Source organism: Electrona antarctica, assembly GCF_951216825.1.
Source record: "Electrona antarctica genome assembly, chromosome: 5".
In the NCBI taxonomy this organism is placed as follows: domain Eukaryota; kingdom Metazoa; phylum Chordata; class Actinopteri; order Myctophiformes; family Myctophidae; genus Electrona; species Electrona antarctica.
In genome coordinates, this window is record NC_136810.1 from 28,552,011 (window position 1) to 28,572,447 (window position 20,437).

Sequence of the window (20,437 nt, forward strand, 5' to 3'; positions counted from 1 at the left end):
TATGTTCTGTACAGCTGCTGAACTGTCAAATGATCACCATCTGGTGGTGAGTTGGTTCAGTTGGTTCCAAGCGCGTAGTGCGGGTGAACCAAGGGGCCAGTGAGGCTATTCAACGTTGAAGGTCTGGGCCCTAGTGGTAGGAGGAGGGACTACAGGCAGTCTTCCGGGTGCTTCAAAACGCCACTGAGCAACTTCCACTGACATGAATAGCGGAGGGGGCGGAGCTTCGCGCCAGATCAGTCTCTATCCTTTTATATACTCTATGGGGTGAACTGGGAACATTTGGAGCCAGCCTACTGCTAGCAAACTTCCTAACTCAAGCTGTGCACTGCATGTTGATTAAATTATGTACGCTGTATAATAATACTAGCGAAATTAATGTCGCAATAATACTAATCAGTAGCAGTGCTTCTCAAAGTGTAGTCTATGCCCTGGTCCAGTAATTATAGCGAGGGGATTTTTTTCACTGCTGTGCGAGGGGTCCAACTTTGCCGATAATAAACAAAACTACTCCGCTAATCACCGAAACAAAGGCTGTTTTGTGCTGGTGAAAGTCTATTCTCCTGGGAACTGGGACCGGGAAGCGTCTCTGTTCCCCATCTTCTCTCTAAAATGCACTATTTTTGTCATGAAATAAAATGCATCCAAGTGGAATGGCAACAGGTACATTGCTTTATTAAAATGGCACAACGTGCATTTATAGAGAAACTGGGTACCTGAGACGCTTCCCAGCCTGGAGAATAGACTTTTTCCTAGGTCTAGTAGGCTTGGTTTCGGTGAATAGCAACGTGGTTTTGTTTATTTTCTGTAAAGTATAATCACTCGCACGGCCGTGCTAAAGCACTGGATCATGGCTAAGTGGACCCCAGGGACGCTTGCGGGAGATCCCTCGGTAAATACGTCCGAAATACAGAAAACTAGCGTCCCGAAAGGACTAAAGGGGGTCCCCAGGTGAATGATAGGCTATTAGTAATAGTTAGGAACCAAATGGACCCGTATTGGTCTGTTACTCAGAGAGTGTATAAATGGAACGAAATTATATTTATTGTAGCATAATGCATGGCAAACTGTACCTGGGTCCTTGAAATGAAAATAGTTAAATCACTCACTGCTAGATCAGTTAAAAAAAAAAACTCATGGGGTAACTAGCTTATCTTTTCAAATGGGGGTCCGTGGGTGGGTGTCAAGAGGTACTAGCTGCAGCCTCCTCCTTCATTGTCACACATCTGTGAATGTAATGCATGTACCACAGCACTGTTCTTTTGGCAAATCTAAGTGAGCAAATATAAGACTTCCGGTGGACGATCTCTTCAAAATAAGAGTACCCTCTAGAGTATTGAAAAAAAGATTAATTTGCACATTAAAACTATAAATTAAGCATTTAAAAGATGCTATAGGACACACATTATGTTTCTGTGTAAAAATAAGTAATAAGTAATGTTTCTGTGTAAAGATAAGTAATTAAAAAGTTATCTAAATGGATAAATGCTATTCACTGGAGAGCATGGACTTTATAAAGTGGACGCTGGACAAAAATCCCTGCTATGTTTCGACTAGTGTGACATACGCACGCGTCCGGGGAGACCTCCTCTACAACACCACACTGTCCGCTAAGCAGCAGAGGTGTAAAACAAAAATTGGCACCAGGTCACAGGTCAAAAAATGTCAAAAAAAATCCCATTTCCAGACTACAGTGGACTAAAGTGGACGCTGGACAAAAATCCCTGCTATGTTTCGACTAGTGTGACATACGCACGCGTCCGGGGAGACCTCCTCTACAACACCACACTGTCCGCTAAGCAGCAGAGGTGTAAAACAAAAATTGGCACCAGGTCAGATGTAAAAAAACTTAAAAAAACTTCCCATTTCCAGACTACAGTGGACTAAAGTGGACGCTGGACAAAAATCCCTGCTATGTTTCGACTAGTGTGACATACGCACGCGTCCGGGGAGACCTCCTCTACAACACCACACTGTCCGCTAAGCAGCAGAGGTGTAAAACAAAAATTGGCACCAGGTCACAGGTCAAAAATGTCAAAAAAAAATCCCATTTCCAGACTACAGTGGACTAAAGTGGACGCTGGACAAAAATCCCTGCTATGTTTCGACTAGTGTGACATACGCACGCGTCCGGGGAGACCTCCTCTACAACACCACACTGTCCGCTAAGCAGCAGAGGTGTAAAACAAAAATTGGCACCAGGTCAGATGTAAAAAAAACTTAAAAAAACTTCCCATTTCCAGACTACAGTGGACTAAAGTGGACGCTGGACAAAAATCCCTGCTATGTTTCGACTAGTGTGACATACGCACGCGTCCGGGGAGACCTCCTCTACAACACCACACTGTCCGCTAAGCAGCAGAGGTGTAAAACAAAAATTGGCACCAGGTCAGATGTAAAAAAAACTTAAAAAAACTTCCCATTTCCAGACTACAGTGGACTAAAGTGGACGCTGGACAAAAATCCCTGCTATGTTTCGACTAGTGTGACATACGCACGCGTCCGGGGAGACCTCCTCTACAACACCACACTGTCCGCTAAGCAGCAGAGGTGTAAAACAAAAATTGGCACCAGGTCAGATGTAAAAAAACTTAAAAAAACTTCCCATTTCCAGACTACAGTGGACTAAAGTGGACGCTGGACAAAAATCCCTGCTATGTTTCGACTAGTGTGACATATGCACGCGTCCGGGGAGACCTCCTCTACGACACCACACTGTCCGCTAAGCAGCAGAGGTGTAAAACAAAAATTGGCACCAGGTCAGATGTAAAAAACTTAAAAAAACTTCCCATTTCCAGACTACAGTGGACTAAAGTGGACGCTGGACAAAAATCCCTGCTATGTTTCGACTAGTGTGACATATGCACGCGTCCGGGGAGACCTCCTCTACGACACCACACTGTCCGCTAAGCAGCAGAGGTGTAAAACAAAAATTGGCACCAGGTCACAGGTAAAAAAACATAAAAAACTTCCCATTTCCAGACTACAGTGGACTAAAGTGGACGCTGGACAAAAATCCCTGCTATGTTTCGACTAGTGTGACATATGCACGCGTCCGGGGAGACCTCCTCTACAACACCACACTGTCCGCTAAGCAGCAGAGGTGTAAAACAAAAATTGGCACCAGGTCAGATGTAAAAAAACTTAAAAAAACTTCCCATTTCCAGACTACAGTGGACTAAAGTGGACGCTGGACAAAAATCCCTGCTATGTTTCGACTAGTGTGACATATGCACGCGTCCGGGGAGACCTCCTCTACGACACCACACTGTCCGCTAAGCAGCAGAGGTGTAAAACAAAAATTGGCACCAGGTCAGATGTAAAAAAACTTAAAAAAACTTCCCATTTCCAGACTACAGTGGACTAAAGTGGACGCTGGACAAAAATCCCTGCTATGTTTCGACTAGTGTGACATATGCACGCGTCCGGGGAGACCTCCTCTACGACACCACACTGTCCGCTAAGCAGCAGAGGTGTAAAACAAAAATGTAACAACAGACATTGTAATTACTGGTGTTGGAACACTAATGTCTGCATGAATGGTAATGGTAGTACTTAACTACTGTGAAGTACTATGTAGATCGACCATTAACAGTCATAGTGAAACATTGATAGCTCTAAATTAGGGCTTTTAGGGTTTGACAAGTTGTTAACGGCATGCATGCACACTTGAGTACAGCCATTACTGCCCCCCCAACCCAACCATCTCCCCGGACGCGTGCATATGTCACACTAGTCGAAACATAGCAGGGATTTTTGTCCAGCGTCCACTTTAGTCCACTGTAGTCTGGAAATGGGAAGTTTTTTAAAGTTTTTTTACCTGTGACCTGGTGCCAATTTTTGTTTTACACCTCTGCTGCTTAGCGGACAGTGTGGTGTTGTAGAGGAGGTCTCCCCGGACGCGTGCGTATGTCACACTAGTCGAAACATAGCAGGGATTTTTGTCCAGCGTCCACTTTAGTCCACTGTAGTCTGGAAATGGGAAGTTTTTTTATGTTTTTTTACCTGTGACCTGGTGCCAATTTTTGTTTTACACCTCTGCTGCTTAGCGGACAGTGTGGTGTTGTAGAGGAGGTCTCCCCGGACGCGTGCGTATGTCACACTAGTCGAAACATAGCAGGGATTTTTGTCCAGCGTCCACTTTAGTCCACTGTAGTCTGGAAATGGGAAGTTTTTTTATGTTTTTTTTACCTGTGACCTGGTGCCAATTTTTGTTTTACACCTCTGCTGCTTAGCGGACAGTGTGGTGTCGTAGAGGAGGTCTCCCCGGACGCGTGCATATGTCACACTAGTCGAAACATAGCAGGGATTTTTGTCCAGCGTCCACTTTAGTCCACTGTAGTCTGGAAATGGGAAGTTTTTTTAAGTTTTTTTACATCTGACCTGGTGCCAATTTTTGTTTTACACCTCTGCTGCTTAGCGGACAGTGTGGTGTTGTAGAGGAGGTCTCCCCGGACGCGTGCATATGTCACACTAGTCGAAACATAGCAGGGATTTTTGTCCAGCGTCCACTTTAGTCCACTGTAGTCTGGAAATGGGAAGTTTTTTAAAGTTTTTTTACATCTGACCTGGTGCCAATTTTTGTTTTACACCTCTGCTGCTTAGCGGACAGTGTGGTGTTGTAGAGGAGGTCTCCCCGGACGCGTGCATATGTCCCACTAGTCGAAACATAGCAGGGATTTTGTCCAGCATCCACTTTATTAAGTCCATGCACTCCAGTGAATGGACTTGGGCACTCCAGTGCATGGACTTGGGAATTTATCCATTTAGATAACTTTTTTACGTTATTGAATTACTTATTTTTACACAGAAACATAATGTGTGTCTTCACAATAACTGTAATGTAATAACAATACTAATAATGTAATGTAATAATTATTTAATTAACCACGCTTTTATTCTGAAAGCAACCGGATGTCTTAAATTTGCTAGCTCTCTGGCAGGAAGTTCTAGATTTGCCAAAAGAACGGAGCCATGTACCACATGCATACTGTAAAGCAGGGGTTCTCAACCCGTGGGTCGCGACCCCTCGGGGGGTCGCCAAATTATTTTAGGGGGTCCCCAAATTATAAAAAAAAAAAAAAAATGTCACGATTTTTCAAAAATAGCAGACCTACAAGCTCGTAGCGCGCCAGTGGCGCTAGCTAAATTATAACATAATGCTTAAAACACCAAAAGGGGTTCCCACCCAAAATGGGTTAAGGTTATTGTAGCAGTCAATTTATATTGGGGGTCGGGAGGGGGCGGGGCGGGGGTCCCGAGACATTGCCAAAGCATTTCCGGGGGTCCCCGGCCAAAAACGTTGAGAACCCCTGCTGTAAAGCAGCGGTTCTCAAACCTTTTCATGTCAAGGAAACCCAACTACTATGAATTTCGTTTTATAGTATAGGCTTGTTGATTATTTTTACAATATACAATTTAGGCATTTAGCAGATGCTCTTAATCTAGAGCGATTTACAGTAAGCAATAATCAAACATGGTAATATATCAAATGCATGATAAAAGTAATCAAGAATGAGACATACGCTATGCTAAGAACCTAACAGTGGAATATCTATATAATGAAACGTGTACAATAGGTTGCTATATCTACATAAAATGCTATCTAAGTTACATAAGTTGAGCCGTTGCATACGCCTGTAAGGTCGCCGAGGCTACGGGCATAATGCAGTAATGGTCTTTTTTTTCTTTTTGCAGGTATTACAAAGGTCTTAAAAGTCCTTAAATCATCACTTTACTGTTACCGTGACCTGGGGAGTGGGGACCCTCCCAAACATGTGTGGACCCACAGTTTGAGAACCACTGACTTGGATCACCGGAGACCTCCTGGCTGGAGACAGGCAAATCCGGCTGACGACGGCAACCTTTTTTTACATTAAAGAGCCATGTTTTAATTTTCTTGATAGTGTGCCAGATCAACATTATGTTTAATTGTCAAATTTGTCACCACATCGAAATCAAATATGTCCAACTGAGGCTAGGGGCCAAAGTTCCATTTGTACACTCAGTTACAGACCCATAAGGGTCCATTTGGTTCCAATCTATCTAATCTATTGTAAAATGACTTATACTGGATCTCTTGTCCACTAGTCCCTTCCTAACATTTTAGTCTAGTTTTTATTTGTTGATGAAAACTAGACTAATTGTTGGTTTTATTTCATTTCTATTTAGTTTGTCAGTGGTAAAAGGTAGTCGATGAACATTGTTCGTCTTAGTTTTAGTCGACGGAATCAACACTGGGAACCACTGATGTATAAATGTGAGGGCGGGGACTTCATGTAACTTTTTTGAATGCTTAATTTTAAATGAAAAAACCTCTCCCAGCAGGAGCTGATGCAGGAGAGATGGGAGATGGACGACAATTGGGCCATCGCATGTGACGGCTACGCATCAGGAAGAAAGCCAGCTAACACCATGCACCAAATGCCTTATTCTTTATAATTACATACAGTATTAACCCATTTAGACCTGAGGACGATTCTACAAATGTTTTGACAGTTTTCAGAAATGTTTCTATGTCAGCGGTTCTCAACGTTTTTCATGTCAAGGTCCCCAACAACTATATGTAATTGGCAGCCGACCCCATCTGAAAATATGTTCCAGGGACCCCACAGAAGCAAAGATTTGAGTTAAAAGCGTTCGCTCTGAAAGACTATATATTAAAAAAATTGAGACACGATCTTTAAAAAATAGCAGATCTACAAGCTTGTAGATCTGCTATTTTTCAATAGCTAAAGTATAACATAATGCTTAAAACACCAAATGGGGTTCCCGTCCAGAATGCGTTAAAACATTTATATTGATGGCCTTTGTAAAATGTTGTATTTATTAATTCAATTATTCTGAATAAGGTTATATTTTAGATTTTTGGATTGATTTGTATTTTATATTTGTATTATCTTATTATAGGATAATATTGGAGGAAACAGACCCTAAAGGCTCATACATAGTCTGGATTTTCGGTGGTGGGGTGACCACCGAACTACAACATGACGTCACGAGCCGCGGTGAAGAGCAAACCACCGCCACCGCTCTTCGCTCTGTTTTTACTCACCACCGTTCAACGTTATTTCAGCTCCGGTGGTCACCTCACCACCGAAAATCCAGACTATGAATGAGCCTTTAATGGGTCCAGACCCACTGTTAGAGAAGATTGAAAACTCACAAATATTTGGAAAATTGGATTGAGTACGTTAGCCCATCAAGGGTCAGGGGATCTTAGTATAATCTGATCGACATGAGGAATTTACTTTAAAGAAACATGTTTTTGTCTTCTGTCAATGTGTAATGATGCATGCATATAGAAATGTGGACTGCTTTCAGTCCACATTTATCACAAACACATTTAGCTGTTCTGCCAAATCACAACTAAAAATAAAGGTAGGTTCAACATGAATTGCATTATTGATTCGGTGTTGTAGTAGGCTAATATTAGTTATATTACATATACTGTATATGTATACACATAAGAAGTCATGGCTGGAATAGCTGCTGCTTTCATCTAGTGAGAGGTTCTGAATCCAAAATATTCTGTACCATGTGTTAGCTTTTAATAGTTTGGTTTAAACAGTCCTTTTAACAGATGGGCCTACTGTATATGTACACATCAAAACGTCAATGAATGAATCACTCAAACAACATGGTTTGTATTTTATTGCATGGAGTTGCCTGATCACTACATCCCTGGTTCATATTCTGATATGATAAAGTCAAGTGTCGATTCCAAGCAGTGTATTCAAAGTAGACCTACTCTATTGACATCCATCCAGAAGAGTGGGCACTAATGAGTGCATGCCATGGGCATCTCAATTTGAATGTTCTGTTATATATATATATATGGAAAATTATCTGAAGTAATAACCTACAGTACAAATTGACACTCATTGGCATGTGGACCCCCATTAGAAATGATATGCAAGGGACCCCCATAAAAGATTTTTCTATAGCAGTGATTCAACCATTTTCATTTCAAGGACCCCAGGTTTGACCTCAATTAGGCCCATTGAATGGCATTTCTATCTGGGACCCCAATGTTTAGGCCTATTGTAAATTCAAAGTTAACTTAACTTACAGTACAAATGGGTCCATTTGGTTCCATTTGTACACTGAGTTACAGACCCAAAAGGTTCATTTGGTATTTTGGTTCCTAATTATTATATAGCTGGGGACCCCCTGGAACACTCAAGGACCCCTGGGGGTCCCCAGACCCCACTGTGGGAACCACTGGGCTAATGTGCATTACTACTGTCACATGACTGACAGTTGGAATCATAGCTGCTGGCTGTCATTATTGAGAGGTTCCAAAATGTACTGTATATGTGCTCTTGTATTCAAAGTACCTACTCTATTGACCGGGATCCAGAAGAGGGGGCACTAATGAGTGCCACCCATTGGCATTGCCACTGGGCACCTCAATTTTAATGTTTTGTAATATATTTGGAAAATTATCTGAAGTAATGTAGCCTACAGTACACCAGGGCTGGACTGGGACAAAAATTCGGCCCGGTCATTTTCGCGTGAATTTGGCCCAGACCGGCCCACCACAACCAGCGCGCAGATAGCAGAAACTCTACCACCCACTCCGTCGAGGCACACACAAACAAACAAGCCCTAATACCAGGGCCGGTTCTAGGCATAAGCGGTATAAGCGGTCGCATAGGGCCACAACCACTGAGGGGGCCACATCACAGGGAGAAGATTATTATAATTTTTTTAATGTATCCCCTATCCCATACATGGGCTACTGGCGGCCTGAGGGCCACATGTGGCCCCACCTTCACTTAATGCGGTCCGCAGGTTAATATCAACTGTAGGCTGGGGGCCACATGTGGGGGCGCTGTTTATACCAGTCTCTCTGTCATACCATCCCTCCCCACTGGGGGCGCTGTTTATACCAGTCAGTCTGTCATACCATCCCTCCCCACTGGGGGCGCTGTTTATACCATCCCTCTACACTGGGGGTGCTGTTTATACCATCCCTCCCCACTGGGGATGCTGTTTATACCAGTCTCTCTGTCATAGCATCCCTCCCCACTGGGGGCACTGTTTATACCAGTCTGTCATACCATCCCTCCCCACTGGGGGCGCTGTTTATACCAGTCTGTCATACCATCCCTCTACGCCGGGGGCGCTGTTTATACCAGTCAGTCTGTCATACCATCCCTCCCCACTGGGGGCGCTGTTTATACCAGTCAGTCTGTCATACCATCCCTCCCCACTGGGGGCACTGTTTATACCAGTCAGTCTGTCATACCATCCCTCCACACTGGGCCCCCACATGTGGCCCCCACCTTCACCTAATGCGGCCCGCAGGTTAATATCAACTGGCGGCCTGAGGGCCACATGTGGCCCCCACCTTCACCTAATGCGGCCCGCAGGTTAATATCAACTGGCGGCCTGATTTTTTTTTGGCGCCGCCCTATGGTCGCGGCCCACCGGGAAAATGCCCGGTATGACCTGTGGCCAGTCCAGCCCTGCAGTACACCTTGACACTCAGCCTGTGGACCACCATTACAAATTATATGCCAGGGACCCCCATAAAGTTTGACCTGAATTAGGCTACGGGCGGCCATTTAATGGCATTTCTATCTCTGGGACCCCAATGTATATTGTAAATTCAAAGTTAACTTAACTCGGTGTACAAATGGGTCCATTTGGTTCCATTTGTACACTGAATCCATTTGGTTCCTAATTATTATTTAGCTGGGGACACCCTGGAACACTCAAGGGCCCCTTGGGGGTCCCCGAACCCCACTGTGGGAACCACTAAGCTAATGTGCATATTACCACTGTCACTGACAGTTGGAATCATAGACGCTGGCTTTCATTAGTGAGAGGTTCCAAAATGTACTGTATGTGCTCTTGATCATTTTGACAGATGGGCCTATATGTACACATATCAAAACGTCAATGAATGAATCACTCCAACAGGGTTTGTATTTTGAGAGAACTGATCTCTGCTTCATATTGTGACATTATATGCAGAAACATGGCAGATTTTATTTGTCAAGCTTGGGAAAGAAGACAGAGTACTCTGTATAAATCTTAGTTGTAATGTAATGTAAACATGCTGTAAATGCAATTGTGAAAAAGTGTCTTATAAATCCATGAGGGTTGGGCAGATTGTGTGCAGGACACGGAAATAAATAAACAATAATAAAAAAAAGTCAAGTCTAGTAGTACAGTAGGCCTATACATGACTTGGGCATAGAGCCAACATGGTACAATTGCATCATTAACAGACCTACATTTATCCCTCAACGTATTGTTTATATGCCCAAAATGATTAGCTCTAGGTTTTGGAAAATACAATAGTCATGCATAGCCGACTTTACATTTAAATTACTAGGCTACGATCATACTCTCCAGTCATCTCCATGAACATGGCATTCATATTAACTTTGTTATATAACTACCAAAGCATATGGGGTGGTTTAAAGTATGCGCTTACTTCATTTATAGCCTAATCTCGCATCCTCTGTGTAAAGCACTGATGTCCTTTTATATCTTTGGTCTGTGGTCAGGCGGATTATTTATTATGGGTCGGGTGGATTAACAAATTAATGCGAGGGGGATCCCAAACTTCACGGAGTCGACGCGACACCTGAAGTATTTGATGGCTTGCATGCAATCTCTTTTGATATGCTACTGTACTGTTTCTGGGTTAGGAGTAGCTCTGGTCCATACCCTAAAATTCTTCTATGATTCTGCCAATGCAGGGCAGAATCATAGAAGCATTAGGCTATGGACCAGAGCTAGGTTAGGAGTGAATGACAAAATGCATGCACCTTGAATTATAATGTTTGTTTTAATTTTCTGTTCGGCCACGACGGGCAGGGATTCTATTTTCCTGTTGAATTGCTTACTGTACCAGACCAAACTACTTTACTTTACAATAAAATCTGTTTCGTTCCGAAAATGCCTCTTTCCTCTTCCGTGACTGTGCAGCAAAAAAAAATACAATTGTGAAAAGACCGCCCAGTGTAGCGTAACAAACGGACCTTCTCTGGCGGGTAAACCCAACCCTTTTTGTCTTGTCTGAAGTCCCACCCAGGTCTTTCAATGTTTGGCCTACAGCTTGCTTCATGCCTTGTGTCTTGCCCTCCCCCCCCCATGTAACAAGTTTGTCTCATCAAACCACGTGACTCCCATTAGAAATGAATTGGATCTGTTGTACCGCTCCGTGTTTGATAAGACTTTGATAAGACGGCTGTCTGCTAGGTATGAACGGCGCCTCAGAGTTTCAGACCCATAAGGGTCCATTTCAGAGTTCACTCTCCACTCTCAGAGTTTCAGAACTGTAAGGGTCCATTTTAGAGTTCACTATCTCCACTCTCAGAGTTTCAGACCTGTAAGGGTCCATTTTAGAAGGAACCCTGAGGGTCCCTGGACCCCACTTTGACAACCACTGTAAATCAGTTAAGACAATAGCAACACCTGCCGCATATCAAAGCCTCCAAGCCATTCTCTCTCCCACAGACACCTGGCTTCACAACTCTTATTGCGACCTCAGGCCACAGTTAACTATGGAATCTAGCATTTCCCATCAGTGTGTGTGTTTTGGTTGGTTGGTCACCCCAGGCAAGCCCCCAGGTCATCGTGAGATCACATCACTTGACAGCAGCCCCCTGGTCACCCCAGGCAAGCCCCCAGGTGCAGGTCATCGTGACATCACATGATCAGCCCCCATATATGGTGCCCAGGTCATTGTGACATCACGTGACATCAGGGATGGATACGTAGTAAAGCGCCTTGGATAAAGGCGCTATATAAATGCACCATTTACCATTTTTTACCATTTATCACTTAGATCTCCACATACTGTATGGAGCTGACCTGTTCTGACATTCCATATGTTGATCTGACCTAATCAAACCCTGTACACTCAAGACATGCTCCTTATATGGGAAGTACAGAATTCATTCCATGTTGATCTGACCCCCCATGCCAAAGCGCCAGCGCTCACTCAGCAGTCTGCGGTCAACGAGGCGGATGCGTGCACACGACCTCGCCCCCCTGACCGCGTTGCGCCGCCCGGGCGGGGAACGGCCCTCATACACCTGGCGCTAGGGGTCGGTGACAATGTCAGCTACCCAACAGACCCGTCTTGAAACACAGACCAAGGAGTCTAACACGCGTGAGTCAGAGGGCTCGGCTCGAAACCCTGTGGCGCAATGAAACTGAAGGCCGGCGTGCGCCGGCCCAGGTGGGATCCCGGCACACCACCGGCCCGCCTCGCCCACAGCGTCGGGGAGGTGGAGCATGTAAATATTTGCTTTGCAAGTATGATGAATGATTGAAGATAAAACCCCTCTCCATTATACCAGATGAGGCGATTGCACTGTGTCTGTATTTTCTCACAATTTTACAAATATAGGGTTGCACGAGTCTTTGCACAATGCATATTTATACCTTTGTATAGACTGTGGGCTCCATCTTGCGCCACCCTTATCCCTTATCCCTAAACTTATTTGCCATTTTTTACTATTTTGAAAATCATTTTAAAATAGTTCAACTAGCCGATCTACATCTACACGTTGTGATCTTGTAGATCAGCTATTTGAACTATTTTAAAAGGTTTTTTTAAATAGTAAAAAATGGCAAATAAGTTTAGGGATAAGGATTAAGGGGTGGCGCAAGATATAGCCCAATTTAACTTGATTGTTTTTTATAAAAACACTTGACAAATGCATTGTGTTGGATGCCATTGCTGGTGAAAGCATGGCATCATGACAGAGTTCAACAGCCATGCTGCACGACCTCTCTTTCTCAGTGATGTAATATTAAGTCAAGCCTAAAGGCAAATCTGTGCACTGGTCAAGTGTACTGTATGTTATCATTTTCTAAATATAAACTGTGCTTCTTATTGCTGTTTTTCATTCCAGTCCTCTCAATTGACTGAAACAAGCCTTTTTGTTATTTTTCTCTTTATTTCGGTATTTCTTTAGCAGTTCTTTTTTTTCCTGTTGTTCTTTTCTTTCTTTCTTTCTTTCTTTCTTTCTACACATACGCAACAATCAATGAGATCCTACCTCAAAGTGGCGACACCACCACCACAACAACAGCAGCAGTGCTTTGATTGAACCTGTACCTCATCCCACTGGGTATTGGCTTTGTGAATGAAGTGGCCGAGCCCCCAGATGTCTGTATTGATACGGCTGTGAAGACAGGGCTGAGTGTTTACTGGACAACCTGCCCGTGCATCCCATGTATTCCATTAGGCCCCTCTCCTCCTAACACACACATAATGGCGTACATCAGAAATACACACATGCATTTGTATTATACTTATTACAACTGTAATTGTAAGGACGCCAACATTTTCGGACGACTATTTAATGAATGACATTTTTGCATTTTTAATCCCTAACACGAAAGCGGAAAATAGCCGATGGACTATTGTCTTTGCACAGCACTGCAATGTAAGTGTAAATCAAGCATAATTCCAACCCCAAACTCTAAATCTAACCTCTATCATGGGTCTTCAACAGGGGGTCCTCCCAAAATTAATTCAGGGTGTCACCTCACCAAGAGAAACCTTTAAAAATAAAAACCTGATGTGGAATACTTCAATGCTAGTCTCAAATCTCTCTCATCCGATGGTCACTTAAAAGAATAGTTCCAAACTAGTCTGAAATCTACTTATACTTCCAATTTAACTAGTCTGAAATCTCTCTCATCCCAGTCAAACAGTCAAAAGACATTAATGACCTCTTATCAAGTTGTATGGAAGGCTTTCTAAAAAAAAAAAAAGAATGTTGAATAGGATTATGCGTCTCTGTCACAGCTAAGGGGTCCTTGGTTTGAAAAACATTGACGACCCCTGCTCTATATGCTAAAACCTAATCCAACCCCCAACCTGTAAACTGTAAAGCCCTAACCACACCAAAGGGTCACCATGTAACTCCTTGGGTCCAAACGGTTGCAAGGAGTTAACGCTAAAACCATCTCGATCCTTTGGTGTGGTTTGGGCCATTGAATACCATGCGTTGAATCACTAGGTTCAACGTGGGTCAACGTGCAACAAGACATATCACACCGCAGGGACAACGCTAAAGCCGTCTTGACCTTTGGTGTGGTTAGGGCTTACTCCCCAAACTATAGCTTTACAGCATTAACAACCATCTCCCTTGTGAGGACCAGGACAATTCTACTATAGGCCTACTTGGCCCCCACAAGCACACACCCACACACACACACACACACACACACACACACACACACACACACACACACACACACGCGCGCGCGCGCGCATTACCTTGCTGAGGGCCTGACACACTCCGCTGTGGCATTGATCCAACTTATGGCAGCCACAGTTCTCTGGTCACGATTTATGTCATTTAAGACCAAATGCAATTTATTTCATTCATGTGTGCCGATAAGCAATTTACAATTTACAATTTAGGCATTTAGCAGACGCTCTTAATCCAGAGCGACTTACAATAGGCAAGAACAAAAAGCATGGGAATACATCACATATGTAAAAATGCATTTATCGCGAAACATGCGTAAGCTAAGAACGTGACTAGAACATATCTATATAATGACACTATACTATTCAGTATTGTTTGTTGATTTCTTCTGTGTGTGTGCGTGTGTTCTTTGCATGCACCATCATCTTGCCCTGCGACAGTCATGCCTTTCAACCTGCACGCACGCACGCACGCACGCACGCACGCACGCACGCACGCACGCACGCACGCACGCACGCAAGCCCATTTAAAACCTGGCAATGATGATAACTATTGGGCTTACATCCAAACGTTTTTAATGTTTGAAGAAGGAAGGCACTGTAGACAATAAAAGTGTTTCAATGTCAACATCTTCATCAGGTCATGGCTTGATGAAGATTGACATCACTCTTATCAGTCCTGCTCCTGAGATGCACCTGACCAGCCTGAATTTGGCTTGTGGCGCGATGGAACCCCCTTTGTTCCAAAAAGTGACTAGTCTCAACAAGGTTTCAAAGACACCTGTAACCAGGTTGTGAAGCCTGGTTGACCCGACCGGCGTCCCTCAGGGCTCTATTCTGGGCCTGCTCCTTCTTTTTTAATTATAGGATTCTTTTATGCTGTATGTGTACATGAGTGACACAGTAAACACAGCATGGGCTTCAGCAGGGTGGATGTTGTCACATCACGTGGTGGATCTAGAATTGTGCCCCCCAGGGCAGGTGGCTGACATCGGCCCATTAAGGAAAAGGTAAATCTAATCAGGAATCTATCCATTCACAGTGCAGCGTGTCACCGCTGGAGGGGTGGGGGCAGAGCCGGATTTACCTTGCTGAGGGCCCCCGGGCTGGAGCAAATTCGAGATTTTTTTTTGGGCTATTTTGTTTTCATTTTGGGGTACCCAGGCCCCTAAAAAGAGAGGCAGGCAGGCAGAAGCTCTCAATGGTTTAACCATAATACAACTAAATACAATAACAATACACACATTTCACTTGAATTGGATTTCACTTTACAATTTTATAATTCTTTTCTTTTTTTTGGGCCCCCCTAGTCGGGGGCCCCCGGGCTTCAGCCCACCCTAGCCCAATGGTAAGTCCGGCTCTGGGTGGGGGCAATGTCATTAAAGCTGCTCCCCTGACCCAAGCAACAGAACAAATGGTTGGATATATGACTCTAAGGTTACTTACCCATAAACAGCTTGATAATCCTTCCTGGACACCGACCGGACACATAAACAGCTTGATATTCCTTCCTGGACACCGACCGGACACAGCGGGGTGCTGAGTTGGTGTGAGTGCTGCTGACTGACGCCTGTCATGTTTCGCTGCATGTGGTGGTGAAAAGTTTTTACATGATATACGTGTCATCGTGTTATTCTTTTATTTATTAGACAGGTGGGGTGGGGGTGGAGTGGAGGCAGGAGCCTATCTCATGTTTGTGTACTGTGAGGCGGCTTGACAATACAGCCCCCATCAAGGCCCGCCAAAACACATTTTAGTCGACTAAATCACTTATTATTTAGTAGATTTAGTCTTATGATATAAAAAACTAGACTAAACACTAAAACATTCCAGGTGACTAAAATGTGAGTGAAACTAAATGAAAACGTTTCAAGAGACTATGACTAAAACTAAAATATAAATTTGCTGCCAAAAACCACACTGCTACAGCATCAAGCGCAATCGGTCGTGATTGCAAGCGCAATCACGACCTCACCAGCCACACCTCCTGGGGGGAATAAACGTGGACATATTACAGTATACCACATCCATTCTTTTCCTGTCCTGTATGATTTTATGACAGTGGTTTTCAACCTTTTTCATATCAAGATCCATTATTTATTCGGCATTTGAGCCACGGATCACCATTTGATGAGATTTAGCCTCTCAGTCCTAAGACTTGGAATATTTTGTTATCGTTGGAGATAATTTGTCTACAATTCCATGCTGTATGTGGTACCATTAAGAGAGATAACAAACGTTGATCAAAATAATAATTCTTCTACATGCTCTAATTGTGTAGATGTACATTAGGTAATGCAGATGTTTAACAATAATTTAACCCTTATGGGTCCATTTGACAACATGTTACGCTCTCACGAATTAAAGATCTATAAGGATCCATTTGGTTACCAACTCTTCATATAGCTGGGGACCACCTGGAATCCCTTCAAGGACCACTGGTGGTCCCCGGACCACTGACCAGAAGAGTGACAGTAGTACCTATTTATTACTACCACTAGAGAGTTTGAGGACTTTGTCATGGCTCATTGAATCTGTAATAAATTAATGTAGTCTATCACACAGAAACACATATTTCTTGGCATATGTTTAATTTGAATAAAAATCATCATGGATGGAGTGTTGTTTTTGTAGGCCTTCTAATCACTGGGGAGTCATTTGTTATTGCAGGTGGCTCCTCTCAGTCATCCCCTTGAGTGTCTTGAAGACAAAACTAACACAAATCAAAACAATGGTTTTGCAATTTTAGCTACATAATACTCCTCTCTTCTATAGATACAGTGCAAATACAGAAAGCACTTGGACAAATTTGCAGATAAAGATGGTGTCAATGACACACATACCTTCCGGGAACCAGATTAATCTCACTCCAATCTGGGTACCCATCGGCAAAACAAAGGAAAAACAGTGCGCTCTTTTCCTTAGTCAACAGTCTGTCTCGAGAGACTAACAGACTCTACCATTGCATAGAAGAAGCTGAGTTTGGTTTGACGGGGAGGTTGGAGTTCCATACACTGGCCATGCCGTTCAGGGCCCTCCATGCAAGTGTCTTCCTCACTTTAAGATCTTTCTCCGTTGAGTTGACCCATGAGCCCAGGTCATTGAAGTCATTGACTTCCTTCAGAGCAGTGCCTTCTGTTGTCGTCAGCGGTGAATGCTCCGATGGGATGTGTTATGAATCATGCCATGTACAGCGAAGTAAGTCTGTGTGCTTGAACTTGAGATACAGTGTACTTGATATGTTTCACTACCTGCATTGTACTTCCTAGAGATGAGAGGCATCTGTTACTGTATAAAGGCGCCCATAAGGTCCGACAGTAAGGTTAGCCGTGTACATCGTGAGGTCAACCTTGCACATCATCATGCCACGTTCCTATGTCGCATATATCTTCATATCTTGCTGTCTCGTTTCTACGATCCAGCACTATAAATATTCCCTGTCTGTCTAATACACTTTGTGAACCGATAGTGTGATACTGCGTACTGTGTCTCATTATTTGTTCTCCTGGGCCCGTCGCCGTACCAACAGAAGTACTTCAACTGGATCGTCACACACCACCCAGCCTATACACATGCACACTGCCAGCCTGTCAGAGCCAGACCGAGGGTCCTTTTAGAGATCACAACAGGATGTTATAGGTGATAACTTCAGTTTTCTTGGCGTTCAGCCGGAGGCCAACGTTGGCACACTCTGATTCCACTCTGGTAAGGAGCTTGTTCCACGTGGTCAGAGAGCAGGCTGATGTCATCTGCGTAGTCCAGGTCTGTCAGGACTACTGTGGGGTGTCATCTCGACCTCCTTGGTGTTATGGTGAGGCCAAGATGTGTCTGGACTGCAGGGTGGTTCTGGTTTTGTCCAGAACGGGCACAGACAGCTTGGTCACCTCCTCATTTGTGACAACGAATCGCCATAAGCGGCGGGTGGATTTTAACTTTAGCTAGGTGGGACGACGACGACGCAGATTTATTTATTTATTTCCCCCAGATGGTCTAACAATGTCACGATTTGACCAATTTATTACCAATCTCGTACACCATTGCTCACGAAAGCAAGATCCTTGACCCAATTACAGCCACTGCATCTTACCTTTTAATTAAAGTAAAAGAGGAAAAGGAACAGTTCTGTTCCCCGGACATTGTTTTGGGATATTTTGGCTGAAAAAAATCCCCGGACATGTGCATATGTCACACTAGTGGATACATAGCAGGGATTTTTGTCCAGTGTCCACTTTAGTTGACTTTAGTCTGGAAATGGGATATTTTTGTATCTTTCACCTCGCTGTATGGCGTGCCAATTTTTGTTTTACACCTCTGCTGCTTAGCGGACAGTGTGGTGTTGTAGAGGAGGTCTCCCCGGACATGTGCATATGTCACACTAGTCGATACATAGCAGGGATTTTTGTCCAGTGTCCACTTTAGTTGACTTTAGTCTGGAAATGGGACATTTTTTATCTTTCACCTCGCTGTATGGCGTGCCAATTTTTGTTTTACACCTCTGCTGCTTAGCGGACAGTGTGGTGTTGTAGAGGAGGTCTCCCCGAACATGTGCATATGTCACACTAGTCGATACATAGCAGGGATTTTTGTCCAGTGTCCACTTTAGTTGACTTTAGTCTGGAAATGGGACATTTTTTTATCTTTCACCTCGCTGTATGGCGTGCCAATTTTTGTTTTACACCTCTGCTGCTTAGCGGACAGTGTGGTGTTGTAGAGGAGGTCTCCCCGGACATGTGCATATGTCACACTAGTCGATACATAGCAGGGATTTTTGTCCAGTGTCCACTTTAGTTGACTTTAGTCTGGAAATGGGATATTTTTGTATCTTTCACCTCGCTGTATGGCGTGCCAATTTTTGTTTTACACCTCTGCTGCTTAGCGGACAGTGTGGTGTTGTAGAGGAGGTCTCCACGGACATGTGCGTATGTCACACTAGTCGATACATAGCAGGGATTTTTGTCCAGTGTCCACTTTAGTTGACTTTAGTCTGGAAATGGGATATTTTTGTATATTTCACCTTGCTGTATGGCGTGCCAATTTTTGTTTTACACCTCTGCTGCTTAGCGGACAGTGTGGTGTTGTAGAGGAGGTCTCCCCGGACATGTGCATATGTCACACTAGTCGATACATAGCAGGGATTTTTGTCCAGTGTCCACTTTAGTTGACTTTAGTCTGGAAATGGGATTTTTTTAATCTTTCACCTCGCTGTATGGCGTGCCAATTTTTGTTTTACACCTCTGCTGCTTAGCGGACAGTGTGGTGTTGTAGAGGAGGTCTCCACGGACATGTGCGTATGTCACACTAGTCGATACATAGCAGGGATTTTTGTCCAGTGTCCACTTTAGTTGACTTTAGTCTGGAAATGGGATTTTTTTAATCTTTCACCTCGCTGTATGGCGTGCCAATTTTTGTTTTACACCTCTGCTGCTTAGCGGACAGTGTGGTGTTGTAGAGGAGGTCTCCACGGACATGTGCGTATGTCACACTAGTCGATACATAGCAGGGATTTTTGTCCAGTGTCCACTTTAGTTGACTTTAGTCTGGAAATGGGATATTTTTGTATCTTTCACCTTGCTGTATGGCGTGCCAATTTTTGTTTTACACCTCTGCTGCTTAGCGGACAGTGTGGTGTTGTAGAGGAGGTCTCCCCGGACATGTGCATATGTCACACTAGTCGATACATAGCAGGGATTTTTGTCCAGTGTCCACTTTAGTTAACTTTAGTCTGGAAATGGGAAAGTTTTTGACCTTTCACCTCGCTGTATGGCATGCCAATTTTTGTTTTACACCTCTGCTGCTTAGCGGACAGTGTGGTGTTGTAGAGGAGGTCTCCACGGACATGTGCGTATGTCACACTAGTCGATACATAGCAGGGATTTTTGTCCAGTGTCCACTTTAGTTGACTTTAGTCTGGAAATGGGATATTTTTTTACCTTTCACCTCGCTGTATGGTGTGCCAATACATTTTTTACACCTCTGCTGCTTAGCGGACAGTGTGGTGTTGTAGAGGAGGTCTCCCCGGACATGTGCGTATGTCACACTAGTCGATACATAGCAGGGATTTTTGTCCAGTGTCCACTTTATAAAGTCCATGCACTCCAGTGAATAGCATTTATCCATTTAGATAACTTTTTAATTACTTATCTTTACACAGAAACATTACTTATTACTTATTTTTACACAGAAACATAATGTGTGTCCTATAGCATCGTAATTTATAGTTTTAATGTGCAAATTAATCTTTTT